We start from the raw sequence: 24,823 nt of genomic DNA, 5'->3' as shown, positions 1-24,823 counted from the left end.
AGCCAACGAAGACTACCTTCAAAGGAGTCATACCAGGTGTAGAGGCCCGCTGTACGGGCTCAATCACACTAGAGGTTGTCTTCGGATCCCCTGACAACTTCCGAAGCGAAGAGTTAATCTTCGACATCGTCCCATTCCGCAGTGGTTATCACGCACTGCTCGGATGGACTGCATTTGCTCGGTTCAACGCGGTTCCGCACTATGCTTTTCTTAAGCTCAAGATGCCCGGTCCACATGGCGTCACAATGGTCAACGGAAACACGGAATGCACCCTCCGTACAGAGGAGCACACCGCCGCCCTAGCAGTAGAAGTACGGAGCGGCCTTCTCAAGCAGAACCGTAATCCAGCTGCCGAGCCCCTGGACATCGTAAAGAGGGTCCGAACTACGCTGCAACAGGACAACTCGGCTCATCAGGAGCTCGATTAGCAATTTGGCCTCCGTCCCAGCCCTGATCAGGTAGTGGCATTCGTACCACACGTGCATAATTATGCACATGAAATCCCACGGGCATCGACGGAGGCACAACTAGCTTGTGATCCACAGTACGGCTTGACTGCTCCTGGACACACATACTTTCACTGTCTCTTTTCTGCTTTTTAGGTTTCTTTTCCAGAAGCCTTCCCTGACGACTTGATCACGGGTCCTTTCAAAGGACAAATACACCAAGCCGGCAGTCAGCTCGGACGTAGAGGGGAATTTCTAAGTGGTTTCTTAAACAACCACTCTACCTGTCTCCAGGGTCCCACGCGCAGCTCTCCCTTGGTCGTGGCATGCCAAATAGCCCGTTGCCTATCACACTACTTGTACCAATGCGCTTTGACATATTAATCAAATCATAATGGAAACAGATTGCGGCCCAAATTTTAGGGCCCCTGCTTATTGCTCCTTTTCTGTTTTCCTTTTTTACTATTAATAAGCTTATCAGATAGCACCCGTACACTGTGATACGTTTCACTTTGCCAGGGGCTTCATAGCGCCCCGCACTATGGCAACAAAGTCCGAACACTTTTTACAGTATAGTTCGGCACCCCGAATTTAGCACTATATGCATTGGCTCCGAATCATGTCTTTGGTCAATAGTTGGGTTGCCCGGCTCCTGTGCTTGCTAGCTTACGTTCCGCTATATCGGCTAAGGTAGTAAAGGGAGAACTACTGCGATTGTGCCCAGGTTTATCCAAATGAGCACCTCAGTAGAGAAAGCCGAAAACTGACTGTCATGATGCGGCGAGAGCCGGTCAGCTGTTCGGAGGTTGCAAATCGTTGGAGATTTCTTCCGTGTTACGCGAATGATCGGTACTTCCCGATCAGACGCTTATAGCACTCTCATTCGGAAACTAGGGGCTACGTCCATGTTTTTATTGTTGAACTCCTATGGCTAAGTGAGGGCGTTAAAGCCGAATAGTCTTGTTGCCTGGTTCGTTGCGCTAAACAACTCCTTCAAGGACCATATAATTGGATCAAGATTGTTTAGATTCCATCCCGAACACCTCCGTACTACCTACGTGGGGGCAGAAGCCAACGACTGGCCAACCCTAGATTTCATACAACACGGCCGCACAGGAGGTAAAATTAAAAACATAACAATCATTATATTACAAACCCACTTTGTTTCATCATACAAGGCAAAGACAACACGAATGTATTCATTCAAAAATAATGTCCTGCCCACACTGCATTGCCACAATGCGAGACCCCTCCAGGACATCCGCAAAATAGCGCTTGGGTGTGCGGTGCTCCTTGCCCTCTGGCAGCCCCCTGGCCAGCTCGACGGCGTTCACCTTCGCCCACCACATCTTGCAACGGGCGAAGGCCATACGCGCACCTTCAATGCAGACCGATCGCTTGACAACGTCCGACCGAGGACAGGCGTTCACCAGCCGCCGCACGAGTCCGAAGTAGCTGCCGGGCATAGCTTCGGCTGGCCACAGACGGATTATCAAATCCTTCATGGCTAGTTCGGCCACCCTATGCAGCTCCACCAGCTGTTTCAGCTGATCGGTGAGGGGCACGGGATGCTCCGGCACAAGATATTGCGACCAGAACAGCTTCTCCATGGAGCTCCCTTCTTCGGCTCGGAAGAACTCCGCGGGGTCGGACACACTTTGCGGTAGATCAGCAAAAGCCCGTGGAGAACTCCGAATCCGGGTTAGTAAAAGATACTTCCTCTTTGCATATTTGCTTTGCATACTGAATGCCTTACCCGCCGCGATCTTCCTCGCCTCTTGGATCTCTTGGATGGCGCCCTGGGCCTCATTCCGGGCCGTCTCCGTGCTCTGACGAGCCTTGGAAAGTTCGGCCTCTTTAGCCGATGCATCACGCTCCAAGGTCTCGCACTTCTTCACCGCGTCATGGAGCTCTTGTTGGACCTCGTTGACCCGGGCCTTGAGCTTCTTGCGAGCAGCCTGCTCCTTGACGGCCTTCCCCTCGGCTTCGCCCATGGCCTTTTTCAGGGCCTCGACCTCGGTCGTTACTCCTATTTATATCAAGACACTTTGGTCAATGTATAACATACCACTCTTTCCGAATACTTCTTGGGTTATTACATACCTTGATTCTCATGGAGCTGCCTCTTCACCTGGCCGAGCTCGTCCTCGTCCTTCTCCAGTCTCCGCTTAAGTTCGGAGACTTTGGCAGCATGTGAGGCCACGGACAACAGCGACGCCTACATATTCATTCCCGACAAATTCGGATTAGTTGCCTACAATAAAGAATTGACCCCCTGTCTGGCTTTTCTTTCCGAACACCTGACAGTGTCTCAGGGGATACTGGCTATATCGGGATTTTTACGTCGCTTACCTCAAACCTGTCAGCAGGCTGCTGCAGGCTTCGGTCAGTCCGCTCTTGGCAGACTGGACCCTCTGAATCACCGTACCCAGAAGGATACGATACTCATCCACAATGGAGGCGCCTCGAAGCACTTCCACTAGATTATCAGGCACCCCTGGTTGGACAGGGGCCACCGGCGGAATGGGCGCACCCCCCTCTTTTAAAGGAGGTCGCTCGCCGGATTCCAGAGCCGTACGGGTCTCCATAACCATATTTGGCTGAGGGCCGAACTGCATACGACCCTCCTCGCCAGTCTCCGTGGGGATTTGCTCCCCCGCATGTCCGGCGGTAGAGGTTTCGCCCTCTGGCGACCCTTGACAGCATCTGGAGCCTCTCCTCGGCCTGGAACGGTCCTTCGGGACAACACCTCGGTGTCGTCCATGGCCTTGGGAGAGTGAGCGGTCGGCGGTGACATGCTGGCCATCTCCTTGGAGTCCAGCAAACCTCCTGACGAGGATCGCTGGAAGCTATCGTGGGCCGGACTGAAATAACACAACTAACCATGTTAATACAATGAGGAGAAGAGGTTGGATATATGGATACGCATGAATCGTAGTACTTACGATGCGGCCTGAGGCTTAGCGCGGGAGCGGCGCTCCGGACTACTGTCGACATCCCATATGGAGTTATCCGCAAGGGAGCCCTTCCTCTTCTTGGGCGTCCCCACCTCCAGATTCGTGGAGGCCGCCCTCTTCTCCCTCCCCTCATCGCGGGGAGGTATCTCCTCCTCCTCCTCCTCCTCGTCGTCCTTAGGGAAGGAGGAACGGGTCTCTTCATCTTCGGACGTCACGTCCGAAGTGCCCTTACGACGGGGGCCACCTTTGGTCCCCTTGGCCTTCTTCTCCAGCGCCTTATAGGGCGCCGGCACCAGCATCTTTGCTAAACGCGGGATGACTGGTTCTTCAGGCAGCAGAGCCGGACACTGGATCCGCTTCGCCCTCTTCATCCATTCCTGGAAAAGCAATGACAGTAAAAGTTCGGATATCTTCCTTAAAGCAGACAAGTAGAGGACGTGTTGAAAACTCATCTCGCTGGCGGGGTGGTTAATGTCGTGCCCACGGTCCGAATCCGTGGCTGGCGATGTCTCGTTGCCCTTGAAGAGCAATTTTCAAGCGTCTTCGTGACTGGTCTCGAAGAGCCTCTTCAGGGTATGGTGCTTCGGATTGAACTTCCATAGCGGGAGGCTTCGTCTTTGGCATGGGAGAATCCGGCGAACTAGCATCACCTGGATTATATCAACCACTTTGACATTCTTGTCCACCATGCTTTGAACGCACGTCTGAAGCGCTATCAGCTCGTCTGACGAACACCAGTTCGGGCTCTTCTCGACCCAGGAGGTAAGACGGATTGGAGCACCGGAGTTAAATTTGGTGGTTGCAGCCCAGTTGGTGCCGCGGGGTTCTGTGATGTAGAACCATTCACTACAAAAAAAAGACACATCCGTGACATTTTGGGCCGAACGAAAAAAAATTCTGTCATACATATGACACTTCTATGACGATAATTGTGACAAAACCCGGTATCATCATAGATGTGGTGGGCTCCTACTTCTATGACAAAAAATCATGACAGAAAATGGGCTTTTCGTCCTGGGCGGGCCGGAGACGCAGCTGCATGACATTCTTTGGGCCGTCCATGACGGAAAAAACCATGGTAGAAGCGAGGGCGAGGAAAATTTCGGGGAGTTCCCGGTTACGGTGGGAGGTCAGGGGCCGAGCGATGCGCGTTTCTCTCGTACACGTACGCGCGTGTGTGCGAGGCGTTGGCTCTAACTGAACCCGAGCGAAGCGTTGGGCTCTAACTGAACCTGAGCGATTGCACTGCAGGCTACGCGTTACTGAACCCGAGCGATCGATCGATGGCTGTTAACTGAACCAGATCGAGCGATTCCTTCGCTACTGCTGCTAACTGAAGCCGATCGATGCTTCCTCTGGATGAACAGTGAGCGTTGCTGGGGGAGTTTGGATGAACAGTTCCCGATGGGGGTGGATGAACAGGACCCCGTGGTGTTGCCTCTGGATGAACAGGACCCCGATCAATCGAGCCGGTTGGGGCTGGATGAATAGGAGCCCGTGGAGGGCAGGATGAATAGGACCACCCCGTGGAGGGCAGAATGAACAGTACACGGTGGAGGGCTGGATGAACAGTAGCCCATGGAGGGGTGGTTGAACAGGAGCCCGTGGAGAGGGCTGGTTGAACAGTAGCCGGTGGAGTAGCGCGTGGTGGAGGCTGGATGAACAGGAGCCCGTGGATGAACAGTCGCAAGTGGAGGCTGGAGGAGGTCGACGATGGATGAACAGTAGCCCGTGGAGGCTGGAGGGGGTCGACGGTGGAGATGAACAGTGTCCCGTGGAGTCCCGTTTTGCGGTACGCCACCCCCCTCCTGATGAACAGGACCCCCGTTTCGACCGTAGGAGGTCCGTTTCGTCTGTTTTGCGGTACGCCACACCCCTCCCGATCAACAGGACCCCCATTTCGACCGTAGGAGGTCCGTTTCATCCGTTTTGCGGTACGCCAGACCCCTCCCGATGAACAGGATCCCGTTTCGAACTTGGCCGGTCGAACACAAGGCCGTTTCCTCCGTTCTGCGGTACGCCAGGCCTCGTTTCCATCGCCTGTTCCGTCCAAGCCCTCCCGATGAACACGACCACGCATTCCGTTCCGACCCAGCCGGTTGGCTCCCACTCGTTCCGTTGCCACCCGATGAACACGACGCATTCCGTTGCCTCCCCATGAACATGACGCATTCCGTTGCCTCCCCATGAACACGACGACGACGTTGTTTCTCTGTTCCGACCCAGCCATGTCAACGAGCCCTCGCCGTACGTATGCGCGAGTAGGCGTTCGAGACCCCGCCCGTATGTACACATACGTGGCCATATTTTCTTTCTTGCACCCTGGCCGCTGTACGTATGTGTACATGCTACGTGCGCGCCTCCACGACGACACGTGCGCGCCTCTACATCCACCAGTATATATGTACGTACACGTTCGCGACCAGAATGACAACGCTACGTACGCTTCGACCAGGTGGGTCCCGACTGTCAGGCACTTCCTTGCGTGCGAAGATGTAGCTGGTGGGTCCCAACAGTCAGGGGGCGAATCATTTTTTTGCCTGGACGCACTTCCTTGCGTGCGAAGGTGTAGCTGGTGGGTCCCAGCAGTCAGGGGGGGAACGTTTTTTTCGCGAAATACGGTGGCCCGTCCGGTGGGTCCCCACTGTCAGGTGGAGGAATAATTATTTTGCGCGTAATAAGGAAGCACTTCCTTGCTGCGGCCGTGGACCCAGCTGTCAGCGTCTCCACGCACAGTACTCTTCCGATGGAAGTCGGTCGTTGACCACATTGACCACGCCGCGCCGAGAGCACCACGGCGGTGGACGACGGCGAGGCCTAGGAAGGGGACGACACGGAGGCAGGGAAGACTCGGCAGTTGTTTCCCACGCGGAGGGGAGTATGACTGTACGAGGGTTTACTGGTTCGTCTGCCGTCGCCGGAGAATAACAGCAGGTGTGGGTGAGTAGAGGGATGGCTAGGCCAGCGATGGGAGTACGGTGGGGCAGTGAGGCCTGCGCGGCAGCACAGCCGGCCGCGAGAAGGAGAGAGCAGGCAGTCCCGCCGGCGCTTGTTTGAGCGGCTGGAGCAGGAAGAGCAGAGATTGAAGAAGCACGACGGCCGTTGGATGGACATCCAACAGTCAGTGCTTGTGCTTCAACCTCAAATCTGTGGAAAACAGCATACAGCCCATCTTCCATTATTTCTAATAATTTACAGCCCATTTTCTATTTCTTAAGGGTTTTTTTGGAGCCCATATTCTTTTTGTTAGCATTACAGCCCATATTGTGGCCACGGTTAAAAAATTATACGAAATTTTGCATATTTCGGTGCGGTCCGAACTGTTTTTAATCCCGAAATTTCGACTCACATTCAAACTGATTTTAAAAATAAATGTATATCAATATAAAATCCAACAAATTCTCCATGCATAAAAATTAATGTAATTTAAAATCTTGAAATGAAAAAAAAGATATTTGAAACTAATTGCCGGTTTGATGTGTTTTAAAAATGTACAGCCCATTTCTCATTACTGATGGGCCATTTTCTCGGCCAGCCGAATGAAAGCTCTCCTCATCTTGAAAGATTTGCAGCCCAACAGGCCTGACAAAGCGACTTACTTGGCAAATCACAAAAAAAACTGGGCTGTGGTCATGGACCCAGCTGTCAGCCTCTCCACGTACAGTACTCTTCCGCTGGAAGTCGCTCCTTGACCACGTTGACCACGTCGCGCGGAGAGCACCACGGCAGTGGACGACGGCGAGGCCTAGGAAGGGGACGATGCGGAGCCGGGGAAGACGCGGCAGTGGAAGCCCGCACGGAGAGGAGTACAAGGGTTCACTGGTTCGGCTGCGGTGTGAGGCTGCCGTCGCCGCAGGGCCTGGCCAGCGGTGGGAATAGTAGGGGGCGGTGAGGCCTCTGCGGCAGCACAGCCGGCCACGGGAGGCAGGAGCATGCGGCACGACCGGCGCTGCTTTGGGCGGCTGGAGCAAGAAGACCAGAGGTTAAAGAAGCACTACGGCCGTTGGATGGACATCTTACGGTCACTGGACCTAGAATCGTTCATATTGACTAAGTTGACAAAGCCCTTCATCCCCGTCAACTTAGTAGGCCCACAAGTCAGCCCCCACCAAGGTGGGTCCCAGCTAGCCGGGGAGTATTCATTTTTTTGTGCGTAATAAGGAGGCACTTCCGGTGGGTCCGAGCTGACAGCAGGGGGAACGTTTTTTCGCGAAATACGGTGGCCCGTCCGGTGGGTCCCAGCAGTCAGGGGGAAATGATTTTTTTGCAAAATACTGGTGGCCCATCCGATGGGTCCCGCTGTCAGGTGGAGGAATAATTATTTTCCGCGTAATAAGGAGGCACTTCCTTGCGGCTGCCGTGGACCCAGCTGTCAGCCTCTCCACGTACAGTACTCTTCCGATGGAAGTCGGACGTTGGCCACATTGACCACGCCGCACCGAGAGCACCACGGCGGTGGACGACGGCAAGGCCTAGGAAGGGGACGACGCGGAGCCGGGAAAGACGCGGCAGTGGATGCCCACGCGGAGAGGAGTACGAGCGTTCATTGGTTCGGCTGCGGTGTGAGGCTGCCGTCGCCGCGGAATAACAGGGGGTGTTGGTGAGTGGAGGGATGGCCTGGCCAGTGGTGGGAGTAGTATGGGGGCGGTGAGGCCTCCGCGGTAGCACAGCTGGCCACGGGAGGCAGGAGCAGGCGGCACGACCGGCGCTGCTTTGGGCGGCTGGAGCAAGAAGACCAGAGGTTGAAGAAGCACGATGGTCGTTGGATGGACATCATATGGTCACTGGAGTATTGACTAAGTTGACAAAGCCCTCCGTCCCCGTCAACTTAGTAGGCCCACAAGTCAGCCCAACAATATGGTGGGTCCCAGCTAGCAGGGGTTATTCATTTTTTTGGGCGTAATAAGGAGGCACTTCCTTGCGTGCGAAGATATAGCTGGTGGGTCCGACCTGTCAGCGGGGGGAACATTTTTTTCGTGAAATACAGAGGCCCTTCCTGTGGGTCCTAGCTGTCAGGTGGAGGAATCATTATTTTGCGCGTAATAAGGAGGCATTTCCTTGCGTGCGGCCGTGGACCCAGCTGTCAGCCTCTCCACGTACAGTCCACTTCCGATGGATGTCGTTCATTGACCATGTTGACCAGACCGCGCCGAGAGCACCAGGGCGGTGGACGACGGCGTGGCCTAGGAAGGGAACGACACGGAGCCAGGGAATACTCGGCAGTTGTTTCCCACGCGGAGGAGTACGAGGGTTTACTAGTTCGTCTGCCGTCGCCGGAGAATAACAGCATGTGTGGGTGAGTAGAGCGATGGCTAGGCCAGCGATGGGAGTACGGTGGGGCGGTGAGTCCTACGCGGCAGCATAGCCGGCCGCGGGAGGAGGGACCAGGCAGTCCCACCGGCGCTTGTTTGAGCGGCTGGAGCATGAAGAGCAGAGATTGAAGAAGCACGACAGCCGTTGGATGGACATCCAACAGTCACTGCTCTCATGTGTTGACTAAGTTGACAGGGTGTTGCGTGTGCGTCAACCTTTTTTTTATGAAAGCATACGCGTCAACCTGTAGTAGGCGCACAAGTCAGCCTCAAATCTGTGGAAAACATCATACAGCCCATCTGCCATTATTTCTAATAATGTACAGCCCATTTGCTAATTCTTAAGAATTTTTTTGGAGCCCATCTTCTTTTTGTTAGCATTACACCCCATATTGTGGCCACGGTTAAAAAGTATACGAAATTTTGCATATTTCGGTGTGGTGAACTGTTTTTAATCCAGAAATATCAATTCGCATTCAAACTATTTTGAAAAATAATTTATATAAATATAAAATCCAAATAATTGTCCACGCATAAAAATCAATGGAATTTCAGATCTTGTAATGAAAAAAATTGAAACTAATTCCCGGTTTGATGTGTTTTAAAAATGTACAGCCCATTTCTGGGCAAACCGAATGAAACTCTCCTCGTCTTGAAAGATTTGCAGCCCAGCAGGGCCGATAAAGCAAGTAGGCCTTGTTTGGGTATTTCTTTAAAAAAATAGAACTGGGCTAGCCATTTTCAGCAAGAAAAAAACACAACTGGGCTCATGATGTGGTAAACATAAATAAAACCCTGGCTAGACGGGCCACAGCTCCCGCACAGATGTTGGATGTCAATCCAACGGCTGGTAGGCAGAATCGTTTGTTGACTGGCTAGTAAGTCGACACCACCTTGGATAGGCTATTTCCTCGCGGGTCCCAAATGTCAGAATCCAAATCTGTCACGGTCATGCAGCCTTTCGTATGAAAATTTACAGCCCATTTGATGTGCTAGTTCGAAATAAGTTTGTGGGTGCTGGTGGGGGCTAATCACTTGGCTTCTGTAATGCACAGTGAGCTCAAGCAGCCGGCGAGAGTGATGTTATTTCCCTTGGTTGGGATTTGTTACAATATTTCACTCTAAATTAAACGAATGGCAAGCCATTTGCCTTGTTTCAAAGAAAATATGACAGTCACAGCCGAGTTGAAAAGGGCAGGAACATCTAACTCCAGCTTACAAACTGTACAAAAGCACGAGGGTTAATTGTTCATCAGGTTTACAAAAAAACTAGATTGAAAAGGGCAACAACATCTAACTCCAGCACTGTTTTCGGCAGTCACAGTAAATGGATCGGTCAGGTCCATAGAATGAACATCCTGGGTCGTAAAATTTACTGGATTATGACCACAATATGTTGTAAATAGAAGCCCGGCATGTTCAGAAGCTCTTTTGCCCACCTGAAACTCCTTTTTTTGCTCTTCGACATACCCATCCGTCAAAACCATGCTGCTGATAAACTTAAGCCTGATGGACAATAGTAACCTCGCATTCAGCAGGAAGAATGTGACAAATCTTATGTTTGCACGGTTGGCTACATATCGTTCTAGCGTTATTGTCTTCAATCGAATCTCATGAGAAGTGAGAAAATCCCGATGCTTACGAATCCACCGATTGGTTATAACTTTCTTACCCCGTCCTGTTGCCTAAATAGACATGAAGATTAAAAACTGTTAAGGTCTAAAAGAAGAGTCTTGAAAGAGCAACAGCTGAACGGTTAATTCTAGTACACTATATGCGGGCTTCCAATGTGCGTGAAATTATCACCTTTATATACAACTTCTCCAGACATGGAAAGCATTGCAGCAAGCCAATAATCTTGTTCAGCTCAAAACTATTCATTTGGATATATAAGATCTTGACAGAATCCAGCACCATTGATAGGCCATCCATGGAGAAACTCTTCATTGAGCATAGAACATAATATTAGTACAAAATGTGTACTCCAAGATGATATATAAATTATGCGCAGAAATTTAAAATGCAGCTTATGGTTACAAGTGTAGATGATAATATAAAGTACCTGAAGAACTGTGGAGCCAAACACCATATTGAAATGAGCACAGAGATCATGTATTACACCCAAGGTCTCCAGTTTAGGCGCAGAGAGGACGGTTATTTGCAATGGTGAATAACTAGAATCAAGGATCAACCTTTGAAGTGAAGGGGCATCTTGGATGATGAGCTGCCTTCCGTCAAAAGAAATTCCAATTCTTACAAGGTTAGGCGACTTTATTTGGAGACAACCAATTCTAACTGTGAAAACAAGCACCAAGCACTACAGCGCAGGGCAACTAGAGTAGATGATGCTGTGCAATGAGGCCTCCGATATACGAACCCGCACAAGTGAAAGTTTCTTGAGAAATGGGAGTCGAAGGTTTAGTACCAGATTGTCTAGTAGGTAGCACAGCGCAAAGGTGGCGGTGTGGAGAGAGGACGAAATCGCAAGATGGACATCGGTGCTGAGGGCACAAGTTCATGGCGTTCGGTATGTGGTATGTGATTTCCAGGGAAATAGTAGAACTCAAGCAGCTGTAGTTCTGTGAATTCAGGGGATTTCAGCCAGGCGTCCACCGTGCAGGGCATGGTATGCTTGCTCAGGTAGCATGACGGGATGCAGAGGCTTTGAACGGAGCCCTGGTGGGAGGAGATGATGGCTCTGGGGATTTCAAAATCATTGAAGAGAGATAGCTGACGACAGTCGAGATTAAGGGGCACGACGCCATAGAGGGCGCCACCGAATTCAGAGGACTTGGGTGCGGCAGAAATCCTTGGTGGGGAGAAGCGAGATGATCTCCCCAAGGATGGCATCCGAGAGATCACTGATGCGGTCCACCCGAGATTCTACAAGTTCCTGGGATCTGGTGGGGGCGGGGTCGCCGCTTCTCCCCGCGCTGCCGGGTGCGGGATCTACAACAGACGTCGCCGCTGGCGGGAGCCTCATCTTCTTGGCGCTGGGGTCAGCCGACTCCATTTTCCTCGAGGGCGTCGCGTCGCGCTCACGGATTTGAGCAGAGTAACGAATGACGAGCCTAGTTGTAGTGCGAGCGAAGAAGAAGGGGAGCTGGGGGTTTTCTGTAGGAGTGAGGAAGAAGGGAAGCTGGGGTTTTCTGTAGGAGTGAGGTGAGGAATTTGGGGGTACGAGTGGAGCGAGCTGACGTGAGGTGGGTGGGAGCGAGGAGGAAGAAGAGCACCCAGGTTTTTTTGGGGGGGATTTTACTATTTACTAGTATGGATGGGCTGTTTTGTCTTGGGCCCAGAGAAACAATTACTACTAGTACAGTGGAGACACTCTACAGCTACCCAGAAAAACAATTACTACTAGTACAGTGGAGACACTCTACCGCTTCTGGCTCCTCCTAGGTCATTGAAACGTCTCCCTCTACTGAATGTCGTTATACTTTTGTTCACCGACATGCGGGCCATGCAGCGCGCGGGCCCAAATGCCATCCACCAAATTAGAAGGCAGTATGCAGGCGGAGAGTCACCCCGGTTGTAGCGCGGCAGTAACGAGCCGTCGTATCACAAAACCCCACCTCCCCGCAGTCTAAGTTTGACGGACGAAGCAACCATCATTTCACTCTTTGCTGAATCCCCTTGTCCCTCACCGTCTTCAAGAAAGGCAACACTCGCATCTGCCACTGTTCTTCTCTCCGAACGAAGGGAAGGTAAGCGGATCCGTGATGTTGGTATATTTTCGTTCAGAGAAAAAAAAAGAACTTTTGCAAAGCAGTAACCGATCATCACTCTCTTTTTTGTTTCATTATCATTGCGATTGTGTTTTCCTTTCAGTGGTCTCCTAGTATTCGTCAGTTTCATGATGGACCAAGGAGAACCAGGCAAAGATCTGCCGATATTGGAGCAGACGCGGGAGGCTGATCCCCACGAGACAGAGAGCTCCAAGAAGATGGAGGCAACCACCGAGCCGACCCCAGATACGCTCACGGCCACTACTGAGATGGTCAACGCCCCGTTTGAGGTTACAACCCCCGTGGCACTGCAGGAGCAGTTTTCCCCCTTCGAGGATGTGTCCCCCCCCCCACTGAGCTGCCCAAGGTGATTTCCTTCTTTGCCGATCTCGATTGTGGTTTTTCATCTAAGTATGTGGTGATTTTTTTAGAAAAGGAAGTATGTGGTGATTAATAATGCAAAATTTTATTAGCTTCGATGCCATGCTATACATAGTGGTTTAAATAACTTGTGTTTCTTATACTGAAAAGTAATTCAGAATTTGTTTCTGTTTCAATTAGAGCCCTGATGCAGACAAGGATTGTGTGGTTGTACATGTCACTCGCTATGAGGCGGACGACCTGAATATACGCACTGGGAAAACAGAGTTCTTAGGCTGTTGGATCCTGGAAGCCATTTGCGGTTATACCAATGAAGAGTTGTATTCCAGCCTCACTGTTGTCAGGCGTGTTGTCCAGGGTGTACTGAAGCACAAGAAGTTCAAAGCTACTCCTTCGTTTGTGAGGCATACTATTCTTGTCAAGCTTACGCAGGAAGATGACGTGGCATGCCTCCACAAACAAGTTTATCAGTGGCAAGGCCACAAGGTTGTCTTCATGAAGGTTCACAGGATTGAGGTGCTGCGGGACGTCCTCGATGACGTTCATGGCAAGGTCCGTCTTGTGTCCAGCCCAAATTAGATCGAGGCATGAAATAGTTGCTCCAGCTAGTGTTTAATAGTAGTTTGGATTGTGTCTAATTATCCGAACCTTGCCTGTTATCGACCCCTCTGGGGCTAGTACTCTGTTTGAATCCGTCTATGGGAACTGCTGCTACTTTTGTGTGCCCGTGAATCATGTGAGAACCATCGTAATTGTTGCCGAAATAGATGCGTCCTCACTAGTTTTTTCATGAATATGGCATGGTAAGACATAAGTTGTCACGGTTTATCATACGAGCAGTGTTTGTTTTGATGAAATAGAGCACTCGTTCGAGAACCGTGCGCCGACGTCTACATAAGTACTTGTAAACACTGTTGGTGCTACCCCACTTGTAAGCAGTTGTGCAAAACACGGCACATTGGCTCAGCTTGCTTCAACACTAGGCTATCGACCAGCTAACAATCAACAATCTGTTGTCTGACATATAAGCAACTATGTATCTTGTTACAGTGGTTCATGCAGTTAATTGAGGCCACAATATAATAAATTCCAAACGTTCACACGCTAGTCCAGCGCTCATGTGGAACACTCACATTAAACTCGTCTTCATAAAAACTTGAAAAGCATAAGTTAAGCAATTTTATACATCTCAATGATTCATAGAACATAACAAACATATACTAGATCACAGCAAAAGACAAAGTTGTGAGAAGGTTTACAAATCAGGAAAAAACAAGCAAGGCTTCTCTGAGCAAAGGGCCTCCCGGCAGCCTTAAATTTCCTGGAGTTCACTCTGGTTTTTTCTTGTTGCCACCATTCAGGGTTAGGTTCTCTCATTCCAGAATAACCAATTATAATTGTGGTCTCAGCTGGAATGCTGAACTGAACCATGCAGTGTACTGACCAGCTGAAATGCTTGTGCATTCCACTAAATTTAAGCACCACTATTTGCAGAAATAAGCAGACCACAATGCCTCTTGTCCGCGCACCTGTCCAAAAAACCGCCGTGCAGCCGTGCCAGCTAGTCCTCGGTCCATGGATGAACTGGTAGAAACTGCATTCCGGACTAGGATGCAGTTGTTTTCGCTCGTCCCTGCACTGCAATCAGGAAGTAAAACATACGAATCAGCTTCTTTTAGATTGCGTTGGTCATTCTACCTTAGTTACTACCAATGTAGGGATACCTTGAAGACGGGAGGTTAAACGACGGCAACGAGGGATAGCCATCTCATTTTGTGCAGTTGTACTAAAACTGAGGTGTGTGCTTTTGATTGTGCGGATAGAAATGATACGGAGACAGACATCCCGAAACGATATGGAGACAGACATCCCTGTTTGCGCAAATACGAAATACGGTTATTTAAACAGTGACAGATATTACTACTTTCCCCCGTTTCCTCTTAGAACCAAGTCCTAGATTCATGCTACAGCTTTCCCACTTTCTTCCCTGTTTGAACCAACGCTTTGAGTCGACTATATGAACTAGCTTTACTTCTAATAATAGTAGAAGTCTAGGTGGCTTTGGAACAACGGACGGAAGTAGAAAAGGATCCACATGAAGGGAGTTGGGCTAGTAGAGCAAGGCAGGTTTCGAAGGAATATATACCTGAGGGTCGTTGGCATGTGGCAAAGACGGCGTCGGGAGGCCACATCTTGGCCACAATACCGCGGGGAGGAAGAAAGGGTCGGAGGCCCTCCCGAGCCGGCGCTCTCTCGGAGAGAACGGCACGGCCGCCGATCGGGATGCGCGGGCAGCCGTTGGTCTCCTCCCTCGCCGCCGACGACAGCGTGAACGATGCACCTACACCCCTGCCCCGGTCGAGGTTGTCCGGCCGGATTTGTGACCAGCCGTGAGCTGAGAGAGAGTGTGGCCACCTATGTGTTGCTTAGATCTGGAGAGCATGAGAGAGTGAACGAGAGGAACCCTAGTAAAGCAAGCGCTAAGGCTCCTGCTTTTATATATAGTGGAGTGATTTTGTTGTACCAGCTTGAAAAAAATGCGCTCCTACGTGTACCCGCGAGTGGGTGTGAGAGAACTAGTGCGTGCGTGCACCGCTTCTCTTCGTGAGAGTACAATATACTATGCCCAAAGAACGTTCGCCGCAAGAGTAATAGTATAAGTGTGTGACGTGTGAGCTAAAATAAAATGTGCGCGCCGTCTTTTGTTTTTTAGAACTTCTGAGGATAGGGTGTGAAGAGCACATATGTGCGTGACATCTACCTGCAGATAGACGGTGGGTGCGACGTGCGAGTCTGCGAGAGGACTCGGGAGAGTCGTGACTCGTGAGGGTGCGTGTGCGTGAGAGAGAGGGGGGCACGTATCAATGCAATGCATGTGTCTGTAAATCATTATCCGACAAACCTTCGCCACAAGCCTTTTCCTGACGAACGCCGTAAGAACCGTTAGATCAGCATCCGACAGTGTCAGTTTTGCCATGTCATTTAACACAACAGCCACTCCTCCTACACACAAATCTTCCACGTGAGTGTTAGCAACTGCCGTATGCTCCCTCCGTTCCGAAATGCAGTGCATATAGCTTTATTGAAAATTCGAACCTCACAAACTTTGACCGAGTTTTCGTGTACCAAATTGCACATGTAGAATGCCATGTATATATCATTTCATTCATCTTCGAGAGGTAACTATAAAGATGGGTGAGGAGTCTACAAAGAAAGACCATTGTATCACCCGCGGCAATTTCAAGCATCCTTTAGTGTCGAGGAATATCATAGGAACTCTATATGATATGATTTTTATAGGATTTTTTCCTTTAGAGCCAATTGGTTCATAGGAATAGATTCATATACTCCACATTTCAAAGGAAATAAACATGATATCATTTCTATAGCTTTAGAGCCACTTGGTTCATATGAATGGATTCCTATACTCCCTTAGTTTCAAAGGAAAATAAAAATTAGCGTATATTCAATAGAAAAGTTCCTATGATATGAACCAAATTACATCTCTTTTATAATCCCTCCTCATAGGAATTGAGATACATGTCATCTCTAGATTCAATAGAAAAGTTCCTATGATGTGAACCAAATGACATCTCTTTTCCAATCCCTACTCATAGGAATTGAGATGCTCCATGTCATCTCTTTCCCTACAACTTCCATGTATACATCTTCTATTCCTAAATAGATAGTACAACCCACTAGTAGCTTTTTTCCAAAACATGCAACTAGTTTGTTGGTAATAAATTAAAAAAGCCTGCTATCGATGGGGCAGATCGTAAAAACCCGAGAAGGACAGTGCAGTAGCCAATCAGGATGCATCACGCGGATCGCGCATGCCTGCCCCACATCTGCGGGTGGTGTTTGGCGCTTGGTAGGATCCGACGGCGGACGTTCGACGCTAGGGTTTGGAGCATTTCTGCGGGGTTATGAGCGAGTCAACGGGGTTATTAGGGTTTGACCAGATTTCAAATGGCCATAACTAAATTAGAAAAAATCGCAAAAATATAAAACAAACATAGTTCGTCCGTTTATGAGACCTAGTTACCGTAAAAAAATATAAACTCGGTATAGGGGCATTTTATGAAAAATCATTTTTTGAAGTGATCTGTCGAAATCAAGTTCAAATGTTTTTAAAAAATTCAAAAAAAATCAAAATGTTGTAATTCTTGCGCACATAGCCGTCATATGTGACAAGGTTATGAGAAAAAAATATAAACTTGGTGTAGGTCATTTTCATGAAAAAAGGCTTCACACAAATGAGCTATCACCTATGAACATGTTCAGAGTTCGTAGAATAGGGAGAGAGGGTTTAGGGTCTGAAAACAATCAAAATAATTCAAAAAAATCAGAAAAATCTCCATAGATTCATTTTGGAGTGAATAAGAAGGATCTTAACTTACTTTTTCATTTTCATTTCTAAAACGTGTTATTTGACGGTTTTGAATTAAAAGCATATTTTTTCAAAAAAAATGTAGAAATATGAATATTAATCAATAAATAGTGAGACTTCGTTTTTACCCTATATATATGGAACAAGTGTTAATAAAAATATATATGCCTCATTTAGGCAAGGTAAAAAAACTTGATTTCAAATAGGGCTGTTTACCCTAGCTTTCGAGCTCGTTTCTAGCACATTTCTCATTCGGACTGTTCACCTACGAATATTGGACTTCAAATGCTCAATCAAATACATCGCACAGAGCAATGAACCTCCAATGTTCAATTTCAACTTTGGCTCGAATCCAAATTTTGGCCCAAATTCAAATATTGATTTAAATTCAAATTTTGTACGTACTATATCTCCACTGGTCCCTGAACCCAAAATGCTGCCTCGTTCCCGTAAAACCAAGCGGCCCACACATATTTAAGGCGTCGACTCGAACCCGTTTACTACGACGTGGCCCCGCACGCCGTAGTACTCCGACAAACCCTACCGCCACACTCATCATCGGTTTTCTTCAAGAGGACGAGGGAGAAGCCGATTTGTAGTGGAAGCGCTTTCAAAAAAAGGATCTGTAGTGGAGACCCCTACCCTAAGGTGCCCTAGGTAGCTGTCGCACGCATCATTGTTTTCTCTTTTCTTTATGCTCTTGCGCCCTAGAGTGAAATGATGGTTGCTTCGTCCATCCAGCTTAATGCGGGAAAGGTGGGGCTTTGTGATTTGACCCCTCATCGCTCATTTTCTACTACTGCGGCGCTACGACCGGGGTGCCTTCAATTCCAACCGCTGCTCCGAACTGTAATTTGGTGCATCGCACGTGGAACAAGACGGTGGATGAGCCACATGTCGGGCAAAGGGGTCCTGTTAAGTGTGTCGCTATTTCGTGTGCGGACTGACCCTGCTTGAGTTGCTATGCCAACACGACAGGAGCGGCCTACCACTTGGTTTTGCTCCTTGGTGAATCCAGACTATATTGATCTAAAAAGATATGTGCTGAACTACCCTCTCTGTCTCGGTTTTTTTATTTTTAGGCGTCTCGGTTTATAGGGCCTGCACGTAGTTTTAGGTCATCCATTTGACTAACTAAATATGAGTTACTATGTCACGAAAAGTATATCATTGGATTCTTAAGCGGATGTAGTAGTATTTAAAAGTCGAGGGCGGGTCTTTTCCTGCGCGGTAGGCGGGGCAGTTCCGCCTAGTCGGTTCGACAGAGACGCGAGAAGACGAGGGAGTAGGCTGCTGCAAACGTAGGGCTGTGTGATTTGACAGAGAGTTACTGCTGGACAGGTGGGGCCCCGTGATTTGACTTGCCATTATCATTTTAACTGCGGCGCTACGACCGGCGTGAGTCTCCCGATTCCTGACCACCTCCATACAGGTGCCTCTCCCAATGCTCCACCATGTAGTAGAGGCTGGCTCTTGCATGAGAGCCCACTTCTCCACTTTTTCCTTGCCTCTCTTTCCACCACATATGCAAAAATGCCATGTAAAGCGCACTATTGTACTTACTTGCTCCTACAGGTGCTTAAGCTTGCCACATAGGCATAAAGTCTGATGTGGCAAGTTAATCAAGAAGAGAGAGACTAGTTTGGTGACCCAAGGAAGAAACGGTGCTAAGCGCGTGTACCTAGGTGAAAAGACAATTTTGAGTCTATAGCTAATTAAATGAAGCAAACTTAGCAACACCATTTCATTGGAAGAGGTCACTCCTTGGCAAATGCAATAAATACTAGTACTCCCTGTGTCCCATAATATAAGAACGTTTTTGGCACTACACTAGTGTCAAAAACATTCTTATATTATGGGATGGAGGGAGTACGAAGAAAGAGATAGAGAGGAGTAAAAAAAATACACTTATAGCCAACCTTGTTGTAGTATGAGTGACTAAGTGATGACTATGTATGACATGCCAACATCAGATAGCCTAACACACCGTGTTAAATATCCAAGGGCGCAACCGCGCGAGCGACGCGACGGTCGTGGTAGGCGCGACCATGATACGGGCTGCTGGTGTCGTGGGTGTCGTGTCGGGGTCGGGGTGCCGTGTCGGGTTGGGGTGATGTTTCGGGGTCGGGGTGTCGGGGTCGGGGTGTGGTGTCAGGGTGTCGGGGGTCGGGGTCGGGGTGTCGTGCCGGGGTGTCGGGGTGGCGTGTCGGGGTCGGGGTCGGGGTGTGGGTCGGGGTCTGGTGCCAGGGTGTCGGGGTCTGGGTGTCAGGGTGTCGGGTTGTCGGGGTCGGGGTGTCTTTTTCTTCTTTTTTCCTCTTTTTTCCTTTTCTTCTTCTCTTCTTCTTCTTTTCTTCGTCTTCTTTTTCTCCTTGTTCTTCTTCTTCTTCCTCTTCTTCTTCTTTTCTTCTTCTTCTTCTCCTCCTCTTCCTCCCTCCTCCTCCTCCTCTTCCTCTTCTTTCTTCTTCTTCTTCTTCTTCTTCTTCTTCTCCTTCTTCTTCTTCTTCTTCTTCTCCTTCTTCTTCTTCTTCTTCTTCTTCTTCTTCTTCTTCTTCTTCTTCCTCCCCCTTTCTAGTTATTCTACTTTTCTTCTTCTTTTTTCATCTTTTTTCACTTCCTTTAATTAGGACTATTTAACTCAAACCTAACACTAATCTAATGTAATTAAACCTAAACTAATTAAACCTAAAACTAAACCTAAACTAAAAAACTAAACGAAATAACCTAAACTAATTAAACTAAATAACCTAAACTAACTAAACTAAAAAAACTTAAACTAAATAACCTAAACTAAACAGAAAAGAAAAACTGAAAAGAAAACAGGGGCAGGGGCTCACTGTGGGGGGCGGCAACGGGTCGTGGAGGGGGCGACGATGGGGCGGCGGCGATGCAGGGTGGCGACGGGGCGGGGAGGGCCGGCGACGGGCGGCGCTCCTCGGGGGGGCGGCGGCGGCCCGGTGGAGGGGGAGGCCGCAGCGGGACGGGGCGGCGGCGGCCCGGTGGAGGGGGAGGCCGCGCGGGACGGGGCGGGGACGACCACGTAGGGGAGGGGGCGGGGCGGCTGGCCAGCGTGGAAGGGGCGGCAGGGGCGCGGTGGACGTCGGGGCGCCGCAGGGGAGGGGTGCGGGGCGACAGGGCGAGGGGCGAGGGGGCGGCGGCAGGTGGTGGGGCGACGGGGCAAGGGGGCGGCGCGGGTGGCTGGTGGCGGGGGCGGCGGCGGGTGGCGGTGGTCTCGTCGGGGAGGACAGAAAGAGAGAGAGAGGAAGGGGGCGGGGTGGGGAGCCGTTAGTTAGGTTATCTCTTTGCCGTCCGCTTTTCTGCTCTTTGCCGTCAGCTCGCTGACGGCAAAGAGGGGGCCGTTAGGTTTTTCCCCCGAGCAGCTTGTTAGTGGGGCCCACCTCCCTCTTTGCCGTTCGCCAGCTGACGGCAAAGAACTGGCAGATGGCAAAGAAGGTCTTTGCCGTCCGTGTTCTGAAGCGGACGGCAAAGACCTTCTTTGCCGTCCGCCAGCAGACGGCAAAGAACTGGCAGACGGCAAATAAGCTAATTCCAGTAGTGCATATTGCAACAAATCAGCAAAGGGAGCTCCTATATGACGCTATGTGTGTTGAAATAACGGGATGCCGACAGTTGGTTTTCTAGTGATCTAATGTGGATTTACAGGTTTTCACATTTCCCATAAAACACAAATCCTTATTTATATCAAATAAAAAGTAAAAATATTGAAAAAATTGTGACTATTTTGCAAAAATCATGTAATTTTTCAAATAAGTTGTCAACATTTTATGTAACTTTCATGAGGATTTTTGGAAATTTAAATATTTACTAATAGAAAGATGAAGTGAAAACGAAAAAATATATAATATAAAATATAAAAAGGAAAAAGAACAGAAAATAGAGAACTGATGGAAGAAAAAAGAACCTGGAAGAACCGGAATAAAAACCACTACCAAACACAAGGAAAAAACACTCGGAAAATATATATTATAAAATCACTTTCAACCCTTAACTTCAAGACTTCAATTTGTCCTGGTCCAGTTAGCACGCCCACTGAAGGCAAGGTAGTACACTAGGAAACCTCGAAGCGAAGGAAAGGCAAGTTGGTGGGCTAGTGAACGTATCTGCCGTAAATATAATCAAGCCCCGTGTTGCGGCCTTGTGTGTCTGGGCCTATCTCTGCGCACAAGACAAGGGTCAACTTTTTTTTTTTTGCTCAAGGAAAAAAGGGTCAACTTTCTTTTGTGTCCCTTTTGCAAACTGCGTGCATGCAAAACCCGACAGTAGAGGTTGTCTACAGGCTTATTTCTAACTATTTTCGGGTGGCCTTTTCTGCTTGTTACATTGAGTGCTAAAGATACAATATAATGGTTTAATGTTGTGGAATCCTAAAGAAATAATGTTGTGATTATTATCCGATATGTTTTTCGTACAAGGGTCTACTATGCTACATGATAGAACAACTACTACTGAAGATACATATTTAATGTGCTTTTTTTTTGCGGGGGCACAATTTAGTGTGCTATACGTATGGTATTTCAGAGTAGTGATTAATTTCAAATATCAAAATCTAGGTTGCATTTAGTAACATGTTCTCCACAAGATATATTTTGGTTTATCGTATCTAAATGCTATAGTGACCTTGCGGACATCAAGTGATTATATATAAACACATGATGATCAAAACATAAATGTGAGAAATAATATAAGAGCAAGAATGGGTCCTTCGAGATTTATGCCTCCATATAAATAACACAATAAGAAATATAGGTTGAGAGATATCGCCCATAAAGAATATAGGTATAGGAGGAAAAAAAGGAATAAGAAACCACTCCTCATGGCACCTATCAAGGACAACACACAGGCTATATGTTTTGTAGTTCTTCTGATGATGTCTAGCACTTTATGGTCATGTCAAGCAACTACGAGAAACAAAGGTACACTCTTTTGTTTATGTTTACAATAGTCCAATTATGTATGATGTACCTTGGATATTCATATAATCTAAACTCATGCAACTTATACTACATATGCTAATATGAACGGGGATGCTATATATACTTTGTTGTTTGTAGGTACAACTGGATTGTGGACTTCGTGTACTCCTTTCCGAGCATGCCAGATACCAACGCCCAACAATGTTGCCATGTGCAAGCTTAGCTGTGAATGGCGTGGTTACAACTTTGAAAAAAGTCATTGCGACCGTTCCATATGGTGCTGTTGCGAATGGTGAATGCTATGGAAATGATGGATACAATGTACTTTCATGTGCCAAAACCTTGTGCTACTAAGATACGGAAAATTATAATAAACACTAGTAGAAAAGAGGGCTTTGGTTCAGGCCGGGTCAGCCCATTAGTCCCGGTTCAGTCCAGAACCGGGACCAATGGGGGCACTGGTCCCGGTTCGTGAGGCCAGGGGCCTGCCGGGCCTCGTGGGGGCATTGGTCCTGGTTCGTCTGGCCCCTTTGGTCCCGGTTGGTGGGACAAACCGGGACCAATGGGCCTCGCTCCTGGCCCACCACCATTGGTCCCGGTTGGTGGCTTGAACCGGGACCACAGGCTGCCCTTTAGTCCCGGTTCATGCCATGAACCGGGACCAATGAGGTGCCTATATATACCCCTCGCCCGCGAGCAGAGCACTCCAGTGCTCTGTTTTTCTCTAGCCGGTGAGGGGAGGGCTTTGTGGTGCACATGAGGTGTTCGATGAAATGCCCGAGCCACAGTAGTTAAGCTTTCTTCTCTCGAAGCTCGACCTCAAAGCTCCATTTTCCTCGAGATTTGTCTAGGTTTAGCGGCCCGTCACGTCCCATTCCCGTCTTCACCGCCATCGATCGCCCGCGCCGATCTCGTCGCAGGCACCACCGTGGTGAGCCTCTTGTTCTTATCTTCTTTCTGAAAGAAAAAAATTCTTACTTTAGATAGATACTTGTCTAATTTTCTTACTATTGTATTGCTTGTTATTATATAGTGCGATGGTTTTGGTATCCGTCCCCGTCGGCCCTCGTCCTGTCTATGATTCGGATGTGGTATATATTATCTTTATAACTATTGGTTCATTTATTGTTTATGAAAATTATGCCGACCAACGTGACATAGATTTTATTTATCTAGGAGGTATGTGAACCGGAAATTCCAACCGGCCCTATTGTCGAGAGGTTAAATTTAGTTGAAGAAGAAAACAATTTCTTGAAGGAAAAAATAAAAAAATTGAGGAGGAGAAGATGATATTGGAGTTGCATGTTGCGGATGTCGTCGATGATCACAAGATTAAGATGGATGCAATGCGCTTGAAGATTAGAAAGATTAGAAAATATGCCATTCATACCGAGGCTAGGTATCATTATGCCGTTGGATCAATTGTTACCTTGGTTGCGATTATGATCGCATTTGTTTTCGCATTGAAATATTTTACATAGTTTCAATGTATGGTTTAATTAATTAGATGCTTTGGAGAGCTATATGTTGTTAGATGAGAACTATGTATGTACTTTGGTTTTAATGTGATGATGAACTTCTATTAATTTGGTCACTTAATTATATATTCATTATGTTTTGTAATGGTTTTTGACACACTTAATTATATATAATGCGCGCAGATGAACCGGCAATGGATGTACGGTGACAGACACACCTCTGAGTACATTAAGGGCGTGCATGATTTTCTCGAAGTGGCTGAGGCAAACAAGCAGAATGGTTTTATGTGTTGTCCATGCCCTACATGTGGGAATACGAAGTCTTACTCTGACCAGAAAATCCTTCAGACCCACCTGCTTTACAAGGGTTTCATGCCACACTATAATGTTTGGACGAGGCACGGAGAAATAGGGGTTATGATGGAAGACGGCGAAGAAGAAGAGGACGATGACAACTATGTGCCCCCTGAATACGGTGATGCTGCAACGGGGGAAGCTGCTGAAGATCAAGAGGAACCAGACGATGTGCCCAATGATGCTGCAATGGGGGAAGCTGCTGAAGATCAAGAGGAACCAGTGCCCGATGATGATGATCTCCGCCGGGTCATTGTCGATGCAAAGACGCAATGCGAATGTCAAAAGGAGAAGCTGAAGTTCGATCGCATGTTACAGGATCACAAAAAAGGGTTGTACCCCAATTGCAAAGATGGCAACACAAAGCTCGGTACCGTACTGGAATTGCTGCAGTGGAAGGCAGAGAATGCTGTGCCTGACAAAGGATTTGAGAAGCTATTGAAAATATTGAAGAAGAAGCTTCCAAAGGATAACGAATTGCCCGACAGTACATACGCAGCAAAGAAGGTCGTATTCCCTCTAGGATTGGAGGTGCAGAAGATACATGCATGCCCTAATGACTGCATCCTCTACCGCGGTGCGTACAAGGATCTGAACGCATGCCCGGTATGCGGTGCATTGCGGTATAAGATCAGACGAGATGACCCTGGTGATGTTGACGGCGAGCCCCCCAGGAAGAGGGTTCCTGCGAAGGTGATGTGGTATGCTCCCATAATACCACAGTTGAAACGTCTGTTCAGAAACGAAGAGCATGCCAAGTTGATGCGATGGCACAGTGAGGACCGTAAGAAAGACGGGAAGTTGAGAGCACCCGCTGACGGGTCGCAGTGGAGAAAAATCGAGAGA

The sequence above is a fragment of the Triticum aestivum genome, chromosome 3D (genome assembly GCF_018294505.1).
Source record: "Triticum aestivum cultivar Chinese Spring chromosome 3D, IWGSC CS RefSeq v2.1, whole genome shotgun sequence".
NCBI classification, from domain to species: Eukaryota; Viridiplantae; Streptophyta; class Magnoliopsida; order Poales; family Poaceae; genus Triticum; species Triticum aestivum.
This window is presented reverse-complemented; position numbering follows the sequence as displayed.